At 38.3% G+C, this 18,938-nt stretch overlaps 1 protein-coding gene and 1 long non-coding RNA gene across 17 annotated transcripts in view; one reads left to right on the top strand and one right to left on the bottom strand.

Annotated features, from left to right (window-relative positions):
- The window catches only part of NRXN3 (neurexin 3), a 945,575-nt gene that overhangs the window by 554,280 nt on the left and 372,357 nt on the right, over positions 1–18,938 (bottom strand). The gene's annotated exons all lie outside the window — the stretch shown is intronic.
- The window catches only part of LOC148223381 (uncharacterized), a 34,161-nt gene continuing 29,722 nt past the window's right edge, over positions 14,500–18,938 (top strand). The window contains exon 1 of the long non-coding RNA XR_015804325.1: positions 14,500–14,623. This is a non-coding gene — a long non-coding RNA (uncharacterized LOC148223381). The remainder of the gene's footprint in view (positions 14,624–18,938) is intronic.

Genomic DNA, 18,938 nt, shown 5'->3' with positions numbered 1-18,938 from the left:
CTCTCAGCTGCTTATCTCCAATTCCACAGGTAGCCATCCCAATGCTGTGGAGGTTTATGCTTGCAAGGCTCTGCCACTTCTCACCAAGCTCCCTGCATGTAGCACTTGATCTCACACCATAGCATCTAACAGCAATGTTGTCAAGTGAGAGAACTTTGGTAGCTGTCTTTAAGGTGTTGAATAGTCTTTCGATGACACAAGAGTAGCAATCACAAGTTGGTGAGTTTTTTAGTGATATTCTAAACTTTACTGGATAAGGCTCTGCAGACTGACCTAAGTAAACCTAACATATAACATCCCAGATGAATGTCTCAGGATATCCCTTTTGAGTTAAATTATTCAAAATTCTCCTATCTTGTTTCCCAGAATCGTAGAACAGTTTGGTTGGAAGGGACTTTAAAAATCATCTAGTTCCAACCTCTCTGGCATGGGCAGGGACACCATCCACAAGACCAGGTTGCTCAGAGCTCCACCCAGCCTGGCCTCGAACACGTCCAGGGATGAGGCATCCACAGCTTTCCTGGGCAACATATTCCAGTGTCTCACCCCTTACACAGTAAATAACTTCTTCCTAATATCCAATCTAAATCTATTGTCTTTCACCTTGAAACCATTCTCCCTTATCCTGCCAGTATGTGCCCTTGTAAAAAGGCACATCCCCATCCCCAGGCTCCTTCAGGCAGAGGAAGGCTTCAATTAGGTCACCCCTAGAGTGAACAGACCCAATTCTCTCAGCCTTTTCTCGCAAGAGAGGCATTCCAGCCCTCTAAACATATTCATGATCCTCCTCTGGACTTGCTCCCAGCAATTGTATGTCCTTCCTGTGCTGGGGCTCCAAGAATTGGACACAGAACTCTAATAAAACTGAGGTCTCTACGGAGCAGAACAGAGTGGCCCTGCTGGCCACGCTGATTTGGATGCAGCCCAGTTTGGAGTTCTGGGCTGTGAGCACACATTGCTGGGTCATGCCTCTCACTCACCAGCACCTCTAAGTCGTTGGCAGGGCTGCTCTCAATCCATTAATCCACAAACTGTCTTGATACTGGGGTTTGCCCTAACCCAGATACAGCACCATGCACTTGGAAGAGCTACTTGGCCTGGCTAGCACACAACCCCCAGTAACTAAGGACCTGTACACTAAAATGTAAACACTAAAATGTTTTCTTTTTAAAAATAATCTTGAAGACTAATAAGAAGCTGGAAATCAAGAGAGACACAATAAGTGAGCAGATGGACAGATAAAAGATGAGATGATACACTGAAATAGAAGGTGGTGCAGAATGACACATTAAACTAGAACAAAGAAGAACATGCCCACAGCAAGAACAATCACTGTAAGAAACAATAAAGATAGGCCTTGAGGTACAAAAGAGATACAGAATAGGTGACAGGAAAAAAGACTTCATAATTTGAAAAGACCCTAGGGAATAAAGCAGCTGAAAGACTGCTAAAAATATTGATTTGCTAGATATATGGTCCAAACATGGTATTTGAAGAGGAAGGAAAAAAAAAAAAGACAAACACAAAGACGTAGAAAATTGGTTTTTTAAAGCACAAAGATGAGGAAGAACAACAAAATGCAGGCCTTCATGCTGAAAATAGCATTTGCAAGTAACCTCCAGCTTTTCTTCTAAAGAAAATGTTTCAGAGTGCCAAACAACAAAGGAGAGTATGGCAAGCAGCATCTTGGGCATTTCTAGGCAGGCCCACAAAGCACAGCTCAAAGTTCAATCAGCTCTGAGAGGGAAATACTGCCCTCACACTCACATAACACATATAAGTACAGCCAAGTCACTGCAACGTTCTCACATGTACAGGAGCAGCCAAAGAACAACTAAATAATCAGAATCTGCATTTCCACAAGCATGTATATTTCATTGGAATGAGGAATGAAAGAGACGATTGTACTGAGAAGACTAACATGTAGTTATAACTGTATTAACTGCTGCATTTAACAATACTTGCATGGATTTAAATACTTGGATATTTATATGAAAATATTAAAACTGTAGATAGACTAACTTGTTTTCCTAGGTACACACTTGAGAAAAATCAACAGAAGTAAAGCAATTGCAGTTTTTGCTGGGCTTTTTTTTACCTTTAATACTCAGGGAAAAAATACCAATGAATTTTTCCCACTATTAAATAGCCCACAATTGCTATCTTTTATATTTGTCACATGGAAACCATATTGAATGCACTTCAGAATGTGAGTGGACTCACCATGGCATAGACAACTTATGAAGAACAGACAGTATATGCCTACTTAATTTACTCCACTGAGAAACCATTGAGAGGCTTCCTTTAGGGTACTGTTATTATATATAGAGGTAGAATAATAACAACATAAATTGGATTGCACTTTAGGAGACAAAAATAAATAAGAAATCATGTTGTGGGACCACTACAAAATTAACATAAAATCAACAATATCAACACTGAAATTAAGTGTTGGACTGCTACCATATTATTGAAGAGGAGTCACAATAGAATGGTGTTTGAAATTTAACAAATAAGCTGATTTTAATTCTGAAGACTCTTCAGCACCCAAAGCTTTCAAAAGTCAGGCAAACGCCTTGGGAATGCCATGAAGCTGACTGAGTGACTACTTTCTTTGTATTTTGCATTTTGAGATGCTAAGTAGGGACTATTTAAGATTTGGTGCAAGCTCATCTGATCTTCCCTTTCATATTGATCTTTCTCAACACCTGTTCCAAATCAGCTCTTCTAGGTTTTGCAGCTTATCATCTACATGGTATAGAACTGCATCCAGAATGGACTACAGTAGTGTACAAGAGATGCTAAAATGGTCAAGCAAAGTAGAAAAAGGAATTATTGCCTCTCCACACTGCAACAGAACATTTTCCCATGGAGCTCCAAATCCAAAAGGACAGCCACACTATAATGGAAGTTAAAAGCGAGGGTTTTTGACACTCATATGACAGCATCCCTTTTGGGACTTGAAGGTAACTGTCTTACTTCCCAAAGAAAATTACTGGCAGAAAGAGACATCTCTAAGAGTGACACTAGTGATGAAGAAAAAAAGGAAAAAAGTGCTGTGCAAAGGAGATTGCTTCAAGTTCTCATCTTTGGACCCAGGAGTCCTTCACAGCAGGTGCTTCATTACTTGCACTGCCTCAAAAGTCAATAGGATTGAAGAGCCTGAGCAACACAAATCTCTGGGCTTTACACAACTCTCCATGCAACTCTCATGTTCACTCTTTGAGAGCTCTTCAGCACTTCATCCTGCAAGTGTCATTTACCTGTCAGCCTCCCTATTCCTGGAATTCTCATGAGACATCTGTGATATAAAGTAACATGTTCAACTGCACACTGAGCAAGTATCCAGTCCGTAGGGGTACTGAATGCCTCCCAAGCTTCATAATCAGATATAAGACTGCTCTCCATGGTACCTAGTAACACTACCTGGTACCAATTGTATATTTTTTTGAGGAAAAGGGGCTGGTTTAAGCTAAATCGGTGGCATAATAAAAAGCAAAATAAACACAACACAAAAAGACTCTCCTCAACACATTTACCAATAGGGGGAAATAGGGGGTTTGACATGTTAGTCTGTTTCTACAACACTTATTCCACACAATGGATGGGAAACATCTTTGGGCCTTCTGAATACCACATGAGAAAATGAAGAGGGTCTGAAAAACCCTCACACCATTAGAAACAGAGAAACAAGCAAAGAACAGTGTGTTAATAACAGTTGAGCCTGTCAGACAAGGCAGTTCATAACATAACTGCTAGTTTGGAGCTGGTTTGATCCATTCAAAGGATTGCCTGCAAGCTGAAAAACTGATGAAAAGATAATGGAGGAATTATGGGACACTGAAGAGCTCTTCGTAAACGCCTTTGAAACAGTCAGTGAACGAAATGTAACTATTACTCTTTAAGTATAGGAAATGTCATGACTGTAAGATAACAGTTTTGAGAAAATAAGCACAATGGAAATGTATCTGTCAACTTCATGAGAGAATGAGAACGAATTCAAGAATTGGAAACCAATTACCAGCAGAAGGAAACTGTGACTAAAGTACCACCCCTTTCCTACACATGAAGACATGAGAATCCTGGGAGAAGAGCCCCTAGAAATGAGGATAACCAGGGCCACTTATAGTTTTCCTTTTAAAAATAAAGTTACTGCATAAATAACCATATTATGTACCACGTAAAGTGGAGGCAGGAAATTAAACAACCCTATATTTGACCTGTGTTTTTTCCCTTGGTTTTCTTTGTGGGCTTCTTTCTTAAATTTCTTGTAGCAGCAAAGCCAGAAATTCCTTTTGCAGGTTACTTCCATAAAGCATCAGAAGACTCTTACATGATTGTATAAATACTCTTAGTGTGCAATGTCAGGGAAGTGAGAAGTTAAGTTTCAAAATCCTTTACAATTTTTTTTTAATCTATTAAATGCAAATCCAAGTGTCTTTGTTACACAATTCAATTATTGAAAAAAAAAAAAAAAGTCAGTGCTTTGAAAGGTAAAAGTCCACGTTATTTTGGGATAAAATGTAAGGGAAGGGAAGCCCTTTAAGTATTACATACTTCCTTCCCAAAGGAATAAAGTCTTTATTCTTATCAATTATAATGTTTGTTTGGTAATAACACATTGACAATTTAAGAAAGAGATTAAAGGAATTTACATGTGCATTTACACACAGTCCCACCAACTCTTGGATGGTCATTCTTTGAACAGTCTAGTCCAACATTTATTCAGTGTATATAAACTCTTCAAGGAGAAAGAAAACAGCAGGGACGTGTCAAGACTGGTTTAATTTGGGAAAGGCAGAATGGCAGAACACAAATAAATCTTTGCAGAACCGTGGGCTACTTGTACATGGTGCTTCCCTGTGTGAATAACCAATAAAACCTTCTTTGCTTACCTGTAAATTAGCTTAGTTCTAAGGCAGCTCCCCAGTTCATCACTGAAGCTGTGGCACTGGAGAGACTATTCACAAATATAGTATATGGAATACATTAAGTTAATTAGCATGATTGTCTCTTTGATTAACTTTCTGCTATTCATAGAGTTGCAACAATACTACTAATAGTAGCAATGATAGATTGTAGTATTATCAAAATTACTATTGAGGTGTTTAAGAACCCCAAAGGAGTTAACATCAACTTGGATACCACAATTGAAAGGAGGTAAGATTATTAATTGATTTTACTTTATTTAAATTGCAAAACAGAAGTGATAACAAATCTAAAAAATAAAAAGACTGCATATTGACTGCATGTTTAACAGTTACTGTCTTTGGGTGGCTCTGTAAATAATGAAAGTAAAGCAAAGCCCCAGCCTATATGACCATTCCATAGCTACATAAGGTGGACCAGAGATGCTAACTCCTTTTATCACCTCTCTAAGGCACAATTAGGTAAGTTCTATCACCACAAATCCACATCACGACTTCTGATTACACTGTAAAATAAACTCTTTTTTTTCTTTTTTGTCACAGCATTTGGAAATCTAAATCAAGACAACATGTAGGCTTCCTTTATCAAACAGGTTTCTTCAGTAAGACATCAGTGGGCACCTCAGGGTTGAAAAATTTGTATTGTAGTATGCTCACATACACAGGTATCATGTGTCTGACTGCCTGGCTTCAGCTCAACTACTGAGTGCCACTTAATGTCCCACATAATCTAGCATTATCCAAGGCACCACGATAGCCATCTACAGTATCCATGACATCTGATACTGTAAAACAATAACATGACATGATTTTTCTTTTCACAGTTACCCTGCTGTAGTGCTACTTCTATTTTGACAGCTTACTTTGATGTTTGATATGCTGGGTAGAAATACTGGAAACACAGTTTTTCCCAAGGGTAAGTTTTCAAATGTCAGTTCACACAAGTGATGTGCCTGAGGTTGAATATTTTGTTTAGAATATGTTTGAAGGCTGATTTGATCAAACTGAGCTATAGCAGAAAATAGCAATGTGCAATTCCTATCAATAAATTAGCATGAATGACTTTCAAACAAAAACAATCAGAATTTTTGCCATTGGTTCCACCTTTTTAAAAAAAGCTATGCAATTAGAGGGAGAGGAGTTGTAGGCAATTATCACAAATATTTACCAATCCATCACTCTGCTTTAAAAAGATCAACACAGAATCACTTCACCTAACTCGTGTCCACCAACATAACATATAATGACAGAAAAAAGGAAAAGCAACTTCTTTCCATTGACAACTAACAATTTTCCTTACTCAGAGTATAAAACAGATGAAGTGTCCTAGTATCTTGACAGCCTAACTGAACTCTTACAAAAATGTCAAATTGGTCACTACCCATTCATAACTGAAAGGTTTTCTAACCTCTTCCTTAATGAAAATTTGCTTTCACACAAGTTTCTGGTTTAAATCTGTACTTTAATAAGGCAAATCATCCTACTTCTTGATAGGGAACAAGCTAAAACTTCTGAAACCTCACATCATTCTCCTTTGATGAGAATGATGACTTGTGCTATCACTAAATACTAGACTCTTTGAGTCACCCCACTGTCTCTTTCTTCCAACTTCATAAATACCATTTTCAGCTACATTTGACCATCTTCCCTCTCTGAGTTAACACCACCTCTACAAAGTGGAACTCACTTGAACTCCCATGTCCCACTTCAGTGCCCTATGCTTTTTCCCAGCTTGCCTATGCTAGGTTCTCAGGTGGGATTACAGGTTTCACTGACTGGTTTCCTGCAGTAGGATCTGGGAATAGGAGAAGCCAGGCATCATGCACAAAAGCAACACAGCTTACAAGCTTTGCTTGCAGAGGGAATCACTGGAAAGAAGAAAATAAAAATTAAAAAACTGAAAGAACAAATGTGGGGGATAGCATCAGTGGTTATTATCAACAGCAGTCCAACATGAGAATATTTAGAAGCATTTGTAATGAGCTTATGACTGACACAAAAGGGAACTGTCCCACACTAGCTTCCATGCATTGCAGGGAAATATTTTATCCTATTACTTCTCTAGCATTACACAGTGGCATTATTTAAATTAAAGGCATTCTTTTCCTCAGTCTATGTAAGTATTGATGGATGATCCTTAACTATTATAAAATACAGATACTAATATCTACTTTGTGACCATAACTAAGTTCAATGTTTGTCTGCATGCAAGTACACCACAACCTTCAAAACAGGGATATAATCCATTTTGTATAATATTACCACCATTATTACTAAACATCATGTAACTTCATATCAGGTGAAAGAATGTCAGCTATTTGGGTAAAATGACCTAAAGATAACCAAAACAAAAAATCTACCTTTTACAAGATATTGTCATCACACATCTGAAGATAATTAGATGAGGAAAATGAGCAAAGATCTTTTTGGTAAATAAAGCAACCACTTGGGTCACATCACAACAGAACAGTCAGTCACACTGCAGATGACACCTTTCTTGTCATTTACAGCTGATTTCCTCAGTGACATTCTCAATAGACCTACAGATAGCACTTCTAATGTGCAAAAAGCACAAAAACACTTTTCCTGAACTGCCCACAGGCAACACTTTCTCCACCTCTGTGCATAACTTAACACCATACCTAGGATCTCAATTCTGTTGGAAGCTTCTCACTCCCTTCAGACAGCATATTCTGCATAAAAGTGCAGCAAGCAGTGTGTATTTGCACACACATATAGGTACATACCTACACACCTACACATATACCTACACACACGTATATCTACCTTTTGTGTTCTTACTGCAATTTCAACAGGCAGTTGAAACCGGGGGTGGAACCTTGTACCTGTGTAGAGACTTTTTGTGGGCTAGTACCTGCTGCACATACTGATAAAATAAAACTTCAGCAGATTAGTCATCACAAGATCTTGAAGCAAGTTTTGAAGCTGTTTAAACATTCACAGTAGTTTCCAAAATACATTATCTCACCAGAGATTGATCAGATTGTTTACACTAGCATTTTTGCTACTCAAACAGAATACTTCCCTGCTGAGAGATTCATATACATTTATTTTAAAGATCACTTTGTAAGCAAAATCAGTTTTTAGAAACTTCTGAGAGCTCTACATCATTTTACACCACCTCCTTAAGTTTCCAGAAGGTTTTCTAACAGCTTCTAGAAGCTGCTGATGCCTCAGATATGTGAGAAAAGGACCTAGAAAATACCAACATTTGGTGTATTAACTGTTTTATTGTTTCGCTTGCCAATATGGAACTTCTAGAAAAATAAACACGATGAATATCCACTAGGCAAGGTGCCATATATAAGGCTCACGTGCATGGAGGAACATGAGTGTTATTTCCACATGTGCATTTCATGCTCACTTAGCCTCAGTGCAACATTTCAACTGGAATTAATTATGTATGCACTCACTCGTTAGTTATGAAAAGCACTGCAGAAAGCTAGCAGAGACTTCATCTTGACTTTTCCCTCCCCAGCTTCAGCACTGAAATTACACTGAGTGGTTGCACAATCTGTTTCTCAACAACCAGCCATATACAGTGCACTTTAGAAGAATACAGAAAATCAGAATATGACCAAACAATCTAATATAACAATATGGCAGACACACAAAAAACAAGCACTGTTGTGAGACTCAAGCTTTATTACCATCAATATCAACTGATTTCAGTAGTTACAAGTGGAAATTGTTTCCTAATTGACCATCTGTGCAACTGCTCTCTCCTTTACTCCATACGAAGATGCATTTCATTGCGTCAGGCAGCAGCTCTTAATCAGTATTTTGTAACCTTCTGCTCTCACTCTGCAATTTTCTTCATGAGTATTTTATAAAAGTTCTGGTCTAAGTACTCATGACAGCTTTCTAAATCCCCAAACTACTCAAACACAGTTACTCCTTGCAATCACCTAAGCAGTCTACAGAGAATGGGTAAACTCAATCAAGTATTGGAATATCACCAACAATGGGAGCAACACCACTGCTTATGGAAAACAAAATTATATTCATCAAAATTTTAATATCCCATTGGATGAGGCCCAGTGGATGAAACACCAGCAGCAGGTTTCATTACTCTGAACCAGAAAAGAAAAGAATCTTTAACTATAAGTCAAATCAAGTAAAACACTGGAAGAAATTAAAAAGAAAAAAAAAAAGGGCACTCAAAATAATGAAAAAAGGAAGATTTTGATAGGCGAGGAGAGAGAGAAGTAAACAAATGCTTCACCTGACCCAAGCTATCCAGTGCAAGTAAAAAATGAATCACAACACAATGTGTACCATCACAAACACAAAGCAAATTTTCACTTTTCCTCTACAACCCAGCAAGATGCTCACATTTTCATCTAGACAACAAAATGTCTTTCCAATATACCAATATCACGTAATGCATCTACCATAAAAATGTGTCATTACTTAGCTCAGCATCTGAAAAGCCTGCACAGACTTCAAGTTGTTTATCCAAAAACTATACTCACTTTCCTTTGTTTAATCCAACCTAAGCATTTTCTTTCCAGTTGCCTATGCAGACATCACAAAAAAGGCACATATTCCTGACAAGTGGTAAATCTTGAAAGAGGAAAGAAAAAATAAATAAAGAGTAGCTCCAACCCTTTATTAGCCCATTTCTCTAACAAGTACCTCAATTATTGCATTCAACAGTTAGTTTGAACGTGTTCCCATTATGCCTCATAATTGAAGTATTCTGTAAATGGTCATGAAACCTATGTATACAGGCAATTACTTATTCCCTCTTCAGCCTTCCAAAGCAAACATTTATTGTTACAAGATGTCTATTCATCCTTGTATAAAAATGAACCCTGCAGGAGGCTAGGACAGTACCTGCCATCCGGTCCTTTTGTCTGCTTTTCATAACCTGCATACACGATTTTCTTCAGACTATTCAGATTCTGTACAATGTGGACAATCTCTGATTTCTGTCAATAACTCCAGTTTACCATTATGCCAGGACATGACAGGATTTGTTGCCTCTGCTTTAACCCTCAAAGCACTTATCTATTCATACATCTAGAAAGCAAAATTAAGCTAGTAGGCACTGGAACATTTAAAAAAAAAAAAGACAGAATAGTCCAATAAGGCACATCAATATTAATTTGAGATCAGTCTACATGACTAAAATGCTTTTCAGACTGTTCTTTCAGGTATGAGGAAAACTAAAGATGGTGTTAAAAAATGTCTACAAAACAAAAATGCATAGATAATGAAATCATTAGCTCCACCTTTCATTCCTAAACTCCCATTTCCTTTCTCTCCCACTGCTCAACCATTTTTGCTACACTTTTAAAAAGCAACAAATACACAATTTCCAGCCGATTTAGTGTATTTTTAAAGAATTTAGATGTATTAGTGGCTCATTGCTCTCAGCATTTCTTTTGGTTTTTTAACCATAGTGTATATGCACCCAAGGTCTGATCTTAGGAAGCTGCAAACATGAAATATCTCCACATAAGCAAAAGGATTTCTGTCTCTTTCTCAAGCCTCATTTCATTTGCCAGAAGGGGCACTGTGGGAGGAAGAAGATGACCCTGGAAGGCTGGCACACTTTTAATTTCTAAAGGATATATTCCACAGCTTTTCTTTTCCAAATTCCAAAAGTGGCTGAGAAAGGAACTTTCAAATAAACAAACCTTAATTAGAGACTGATTAAGTATATTAACATAACAAAAAGCTAATAGCCTCAAAACTATACAAGAATAAATTTAGATAAGATCAAAAGAAATGGCTTCTTAAAACTAAATGTAATTTCAAAGAGAAAGCACTAATTTCAAAAAGTTATGAAAGGACAGAAAAGGGACTACTAAAAGCAAGATTAAATAATTTCAGGGAAGCAGCATCACAAAAAGTCTGCATCAGTTTCAGTACGAATTTGTCCCCTACCAACCATAACCCCTCAGATGTACAGACAGGGAGTGACAGCACTGGGGAGGAGCACTATTTTATTCATTAGTACCCATAGAATTAGTACCATAGAATTAGTTCATTCATTCATTTTTGTGGAACACCTTTTCACAGAAACATTCAGGTCAGGAGGGACCTCCTGAGCTTATCTAGTCTAATAGCTGTGCCTCAATGAAGGTGACCCACACCAGGTTGCTCAGGAGAATGTCCAGTCAGATTTTTGATATCTCTACAGGTGAAGACTCACAAGCTCTCTGGGCAAACTGCTTCCATGTTTAAACATCCCCTCAATGAGAAAAAAAAATTGTTTTTCATCTGGTGTTCCCATGGCAGTTTTCTATTTTTCATATCTCTTGGCACTGCTGAGAAAAGTCTTGCTTCTTTAGTCCCTCCTAAGTCCTAACTCTCTTGAGTTGTTCTTCCTTCCCCCTGCTACTTCCCCAAATCCTCTCCGAGATCTCTTAGGAGGTGCCTGCTAATCTGTGCAAGCCTCCTGCTTGGTTTTGCTCCATTTCCTACTTGTTGGGACAGACCCTGCTTAAACTTGGAGAAGGAAGGTCACCTTAGAATCTCCACTAGCTCTCCTACACCCCTCTTTTCAGGGCTGTATCCCACGGGATTCTTCTAGGTAAATCGCTGAAGTGGGTGAAGTGTGCTTCACTCAAGTTCAGGGATGTGTTGTGCTTTTTGTTCTACTCCCTTCACTTAGGACCATGAACTGCACCTGGTCATGGTCAGTGCAGCCAAGTCTGCCTTCAACTTTCAAACCATGATCAGTCCTGCCTTGTTTGCAAGTACCAAATCCAGCAAAGGACACTTCCTTGTCCCCCTGATCATCTGTATGCAGAAATTGTCATGAGCACTCAAGAAATCTCTTTGAACCATACAGAGTTGTCCTCCCAAAAAATACAGTGGTTCATGTACGCCAAGAACCAGGGCCTGTGAATTAAATTTTTATTTCAGTTTCTGAAGGCAGTCTAAGCTCTGTTTTCAATCACAGACACCCACTCCATCACTACCCATGTCAGTCTGCCCACTAGTCTTCACCCACAAACCCTTGACTAAGTCTTAACTGGTCTCAAAGCAGCACACCATGCATACAGCTGCTCTCACATCAAGGGCAATTCTCTCTCCTTGCCTTCCCAGCCTGTTTTTGTTAAAAATGCTGTCTCTCTTGATTATAGCTCTTCATCATGTAAGCCATCCCACTACGCCTCCACAAACCTGGTGAGGTCACAGCCGTGTTACTGCTCAAGGACTTGTAACCCCGCCTTTTGCTCTCAAGCAAATATGAGACATCACACCTCCCCAAGAAGTTGCAAGACACTTGGATGCACAACTTGCATTGATTGCCTCATATGCCATCAATGGGCACGTTAATAGTCAATGATTTCAGCAGAATTGCACAAGAAATATTCCCTTTCATAAGCTACTGGCTCAGTCAGAAATATACCAAAAAAGAAAAGTAGCAGTGTATTACTAATGGTTGCTAGTACCTATAAATAGAGGACTCTGACAAATTCAAAAGCAGGAAAAAAAAGCGGTAAGACACGATGACGAAATGAAGAAAGTTGAGACCTAAAGCTTAGCAATAAAAGTGATAACATAAAATAAACTCCACAGTCAAACATAAGTATGTGTGAGGGAAAACAGTTAAAATATTTGGTTTATGCAAGAGATGTGACAAGATGTTAAGGGAAGCCTTCTTCCTCTTCTAACAGACAAAAAAGAATTATACAGATTTGGGTGGGTGTTAGTGCATGTTCCCTGTTAAAGTGAGTCAGTAAAACACAGAATGCAAGAAGACTTTCTGCTGCCCTTCTGTTTTTACCTCCAAGGAATACGAAAGAAAATGAATTAAAGGACAACATAAAAATTGCCAACTTGGACAGGATAGCTGGATTCTTCTCTTACAGCAGATGGTGTACGGGATATAATAAATGCTCTTCTACACACATTTGTAATTAAAGTGAAATAAAAGAGAAAGAAGAAAAGTTATGTTTAAATGATACATTCTAAATAATTATTTAACTGTATCCTCCTCTACCATCCAATCTCTGATGTCAGTTCCATGCAGAATGCCTAGGGAATGGCTGTTATGCTGCATGATGGGCTGTACATGAGAAAACATTTCTTAAAACAGACAGTTTCATTTTCCTCATCAAAAGCTTTCCCCTCTCACTCTTGAGGTTATGTTGAGACTGCAATTTGTGCTCTGATCATCACATCAGGGTCACGACCATTGCCACAAGTACTGGTAATACTCAGCAGAAGGCTGTTTGCCATAGACCAAAACCCTGCATAGTGCCTGCCTTGCATCTGAGGACCATTCTGGAGCCTACACTAAGTCCCTGCTGCTGTAGAAGTAGCCCACTACCATGTCTATCTGGTCTGTCTACTGGTATGCCAGCAATATCCAAGCTAACCTGAATTGAGCTAGTCTAAATCTAGCTTAGGAACCCCAGGAAATACATATCCACAGGGGTTGGGAGGGTCTTTGCCACTCAGCAGCTACTGTAGAGCTTTGTGACCCCTACTATTTTCATAGCAACTGCTTCAAAGAAACCACCTTTCCAGTACAGCCCCACAGCTTCTCAAACTAATCTGCAAGGCAATTTCTAAGCAGTCTGTGTTGCGTCCCCAGATGATCTGCAAGGGTATGAAGTACAGAAAGGCATCCTGCTACAGCAGAGCTCCACAGTCTGTCTGTCTGCCAGGCCAAAGTGTGAAGGCTAACCCTCGCAGAACCCCAGCTTCTTACCTGGGAAAGGAGCAGGACTCTCTTGCTAGCTTAGTTTCTAACATAACCAATGTTCAGGAATATCTTTGAAAACCAACCTGGAGTTCTGTATTCCTACTAAGAGGCACAGTGAAGTCAGCCCATATTACACTAATTATAAGCTTCCCCTTTGTGGGAGCAGCAGTCAGCACAGAGCTCACATTTCTGCTTGGCAAGTACAGGTTTCAATTAATGAGCTAAAAGATATGCTCTATTAATTATGAAAAATGTACAGCCAAGAACTAACAGTCGAGCTGCCCAAGAGAGCATCTACATGAAAGCGCTAGACCTCTCTGATATTTACACACTGTGGTGCTTACAGCCCTGCAATAGTAAAACTCCTGAATTGCTACTATGAAAGCTAATTTCAGTTTCTGTTGAAGAGCATTACAACAGTAATACAACAGTATAGCAAACTAGAGGGAAAAGCTCCAAGTTGTTCTGAACTTTCAAGTAATCATCAGTATTACTTTTTATACAGATGGTATACACGTACATATGAAGCTGAGTTAAGACTCAATATAAATTATTCTTTTTATCTCTTAAGAAAAGCTATTGTTAAGCATACACAATATCTAAAAAGAAATAAATATATCTTTATATATGATATATATATAATGCCTTCAGAGAACCACTTCACTTTTATCTACACTTTTCTCCTGTGAGTGCCACAGCACTGCCCCTTACGTGTATTTTCAAACCTCAGGCCGTGGCAAGCAGCTGGCTTGCTGCACCCGCCAGAAGCGCACACGGGCTCCGTGTCACTAGATGGAGCTCAGCACCCACTAAAGCTACACACGGCACAGGATCATAAGAAAGCAGCTGTTTGAGAAACATTGTACATCAACCACATTTATATTCAGGCAACCTATTTAGTTGGTTTGCTTTCTTGTTTCATTTTTTTAAATGATTCCATGCATTCTTAACCATAAATCTCAGCAGACTGTTAGGACACAGAGAGAAGTAAAGGAGGCACAAGGTAAGGCTGTTCTCTGTACATTCTAGTTTATGCATATAAACCCTATAGTTAACTGATCCCCATGCAAAGGAACTCATGCCTTAACTGCTTGCTTCTGGGAATAATCTTTTCCACTGAGGTAAATCCGAATTAAAAATCCTACTTTACTAGATGAGAAAACTAAAATCTAGGAAGCTCAGGGCTAAACAAAAAATTTGAAACCATTTTGAATCAATTCTATAGTTGCAGCATGTACTTAATATATTCCAAGCTTGAGCTGAAACTACAAAATTGTCACATCCGACGAAAATTAAACCTCAGTAGACCAATTCAAACAAATTTACAAAGTCTTAGCAATTTCACTGGTGGCCAAATATCAATAACCTTTGAGAATTAAAACCTAATGATCTGCCTGAATTTTATGGCTTTGCTAGCCTTGCAAAAAGATCTAGGTTTACAGTCCTTTGCTTAAATAAAAAATACTTTTTCTTAATATTAACAATGATAAATAGCTCCAGAAAAAAAATCCTATCTACTCTTAAAAGACCAGGATGCAGTATAGTAAGACTTTTGAGAATCAGAGTTTCATCTCCCCTCAGTATTTTCTTTATTAGTGGGTGGTTGGAGAAAAACACACAGCTGAAAAAGGGTTTTTCTGCTATTGTGGAGCAAAGAAACAGAGCAGAGAGATTTCTAAAATAAGAAGAATTTGCTTAACAAGTTGATGCTGTCGCAAAGGTTTGCAAACAGCATTCTTTGGTTAATGGACAGCTTTGCAAATGCTTAGGTGGCCTCGAAGTTTGCACATACGAAATGTCTTCTCTAGTGACTTAAACTGGAAAAGACACACAGCACAAGAAGGCAGCAATATCTTCATTCTCCATGCATTGCTTTCACAGCAAAACATTCCCCAAACTGCAAAACATGTAATCAATGGTGCTTGAAACACAGGTGACCCTTCTCAAAACCTGAAAGATTTTCAGACAGAAAATTTCAGGCAGAACTGGTTTTAAGCAGCTAAGAGAAGAAAGTCGAATAAAATTCAAAAAGCTTTCACTAGTGGACCTCTCTCTTGATCTGGTTTGCCTGCTCCTGTGCCTAAGAATAGCCAAAAGAGAGTCCCAGTGCAGGTACAAAGGAAAGTAGCAGTAAGCAATCACAGAGGAGTCTGATCACCAATATAGGATTCTCTGTACGTGAGAACTATCTTCCAAGCCCCTAGCATGGAAAGACTGGAATAAAAACTAAATTACTGCAAGTCTCGTATGTCCCCTATGTATATTCTAATCCATTAAAAGAAAATTATAACCTAATCCTTGATGTACTTTTATCCAGATGAACTTTCTATTAAACACTGGCAGTTAAGCTCTTTGCCTTGATGATATCTTGTGGTAATGAGTGTCATTGCTTAAGTTATGGAACATGTCAAAAATATTTTATTAATTACTGCTGAATCTGCTGCCTTTCGGCTTTAGTTTCATGATTTAGGGTCTTCTACATGATTTAGGTTCTGCTACTTCAAGAAAAAAAGAGCATTCCATGCATCTTATCACAATTCATGATTGAGTAGCTCTGTTATTGTCTGCCACTCACACCATATCTAACTGATATATTCCTGATTTCTCCTAGGAGTATGACTTTGTTGCCAACCTTTTATCACTTGCTTCTGAGAAGAAAAAAAAATGAAAAAAAATTACACTCTCAGAAGGAATTCTGCTATTGCAGCTAAATTTTACTTAAATAGGTAAACATATTTAGAGGCACAGAATATTAAAGATGAAAAAGAGGAAGCCTTGTAACATCAAACAGAAGGAAATGCCTCACTGGAAAGTATACAAACAGCGAATAACAAACTACAATCAAATCTTAATGATTGAGAAAGTCAATATCTTACATTGAACTTGCAGCTAAAAAACAAACAAGCTCTAATCCAGTTAATCCACTTTTCTATTTTCAACCGTGGCCATTGCCAGAGGCAATGGCATAGCTAAAAGGAAGAACAAGAGTGGGACACTGTTCTCTGCATCACATTTCTTCTCAAATTTTTTGTTGTTAGAGGTTGCCTATGAAATTGAGCCATAAAACTCCCCTCAAACCTCTTTAACAAACAGCAAAATAGAATCCAATCACCTATACAGAACACTGAAAATTTACTGAGGTTTTGAAAGCATCAATATGAATCATTACAATAGTTTATCAATTGTTTGAGAAGTATTTTCTTGTAGTAATTTTACATTTTTTATCCTTCCATTTTTAACAGGATTTTCTTAGAGTTCTGTTGTTTTATTGCTTTCATAAAACTATATTTCCCCTGTCATTTATTATTTTAAGGATTTTGGTCCTTCCTTACTTTCTGCTGCAAAATAGAGTTTTAAAATTTAAAAAGTATTTCTCACATCTTATCTTCACACAGTTCTACAACACAAAAGCTCTTTTTTACCTAGAAGCACAATATCAAAAATTTTAGGTACTGAGAACCAAGTATTTGTAGAAGCAAATAAGTTCATATAGCTCTAAAATTAGAGAATCCTTTGCTTTGCTTTGAAAGTAAGCATTCAAGCAGCTGGATGCAATTAAATAGAGCAAAGTTAGTTTGCAGCTAACTAGAACAAAGAAACTAGTGCTAAAGATTTTAGGAGGAATATTATGCTTTTAAATTCCTTGCATCTCCCAAACCCTGCAGGTTTTAAAATCAAAGTCTGAAGTGCTGCATATATTTAACTAGATGGAGTCTTGAAGAAGATTTTTTTTCCCAGTCTTTTCTCCTCTCACGTTTAAACTGAAACCTGTAAAGCTTTCCCAAACAACAATTTGATTACTCCAGCCCCAATGGATATCTTTTCCCTTCTATTTCCTTATCCTCCAGGGAAATAAAGGGCAGAGAATAAAGCAGCCTTTCTTGAGGTTCGTTTCAACTCAAGAAAGAGAAAATTAATAGAAGACCCTAGAGTGCTGTGAAACAGAGAGGAAAAAAAATAAAAATTGAAGTGAGGCAGTAAAAAATCCTTAGTCCTGTTGGCAGCTATCCAGCATCAACACATGCAGGAAATAGAACATTTGCAACTTAAGTAATATTTTAACATTACTGCTTTTAGACTATTGTTCAGTTTCCTTTCTCCCACAACCTGTCTCATTCTATGCCATAGGCACAAGAAGAGAAATATTCCTGCTGTAAATCACAAGATAATTTCTAGACTAAGTTCTCAGTCCTCAACCTGTATTCAGGGTTGCATGTGACAGCTTACCCCAGACATCAGATTCTCTAGCAGCAGAGAGCAGGGAGGACTTCCTGACCAGCTCATCCCATAGCATGTTACTCCTCTTCCAGAAAAGGGTCCATTTAGATGAGAAGCTCACTACAAACTCAATTAGTTGAAATTAAAGCCACAGATCAAGGTAAAAGCTTTATTTCCATCCAAATTAACGGCTATATTAACCATGAACAGATATCACTAGACATTAAAATAATTACTAAATACTTATACTCCACTGGTTAAATACACAAATTGTTTCACATACTACTAAACTGCATTTAATTCCTAAGTGAAGCATAAAGCAATATTACAGCATAGTATAGCAAGTAAAGACTGTCACTGGTAAGGGTAACTGAAAAAGAAAAAATTGAATATTTGGAAATAAGGGGTACCACTTAATATTCCCATCCTGGGCAAATACAAAATGATCAGAGCCAGGTTTGCCTTCTCAAGCTATACAGTTTGCTATTGAATCAGAGGACAGTCTAATGGCATATCACCATACACCACATCAAATCACACTAAAAACAATATTAAAATTATGAGGTGGAATTACTACCTAGATTTCTGAAGAATCCTCAACAATCACATGCTCTTCTCAGCAGCAGCTATAGCCCTACTATATATTTATCTCCTGTCTGCCCTAGTCTTGCCAAGCTCATAAAATTTTAGTCAGCACAACATACTGCTGCCTAAGCACATATGTCTGCACCACTTAAAACACACTGGCATTATCCAAGACACCTACACAGCCGTAGCAAATATGACAAGGAAGGCTGTGCTTTCCTGGAGTGCCAACTACAGGCCAGGCTAGCTACCAAAGGATATTTAAAATGACACTGTACACCACCCTACAGTCAGTTGAAGCCCATCCCTATTCAGCTATCCCATCCCACACCCCTTGTCTGCTCTCCCAGCCAGCAGCTCTCCTCCCTGTAAAGCACTGCTGACAAAACTGCTGCTGAACAAGTGAGATGCCTGGGCTTTGGGAAAGCATCTCATGTGGGGGATGGTCCAAGAAGACCGCTGATGTTGACTGTGGCTTTTGAGAGGGGGAACCCTGGGAGAGATGAACGGGGTCC

Source organism: Sturnus vulgaris, chromosome 6 (assembly GCF_052056855.1).
Source record: "Sturnus vulgaris isolate bStuVul1 chromosome 6, bStuVul1.hap1, whole genome shotgun sequence".
Lineage (NCBI taxonomy): Eukaryota > Metazoa > Chordata > Aves > Passeriformes > Sturnidae > Sturnus > Sturnus vulgaris.
The sequence above is the reverse complement of the archived record's forward strand: the minus strand, read 5'-3'. Positions and strand labels throughout refer to the sequence as shown.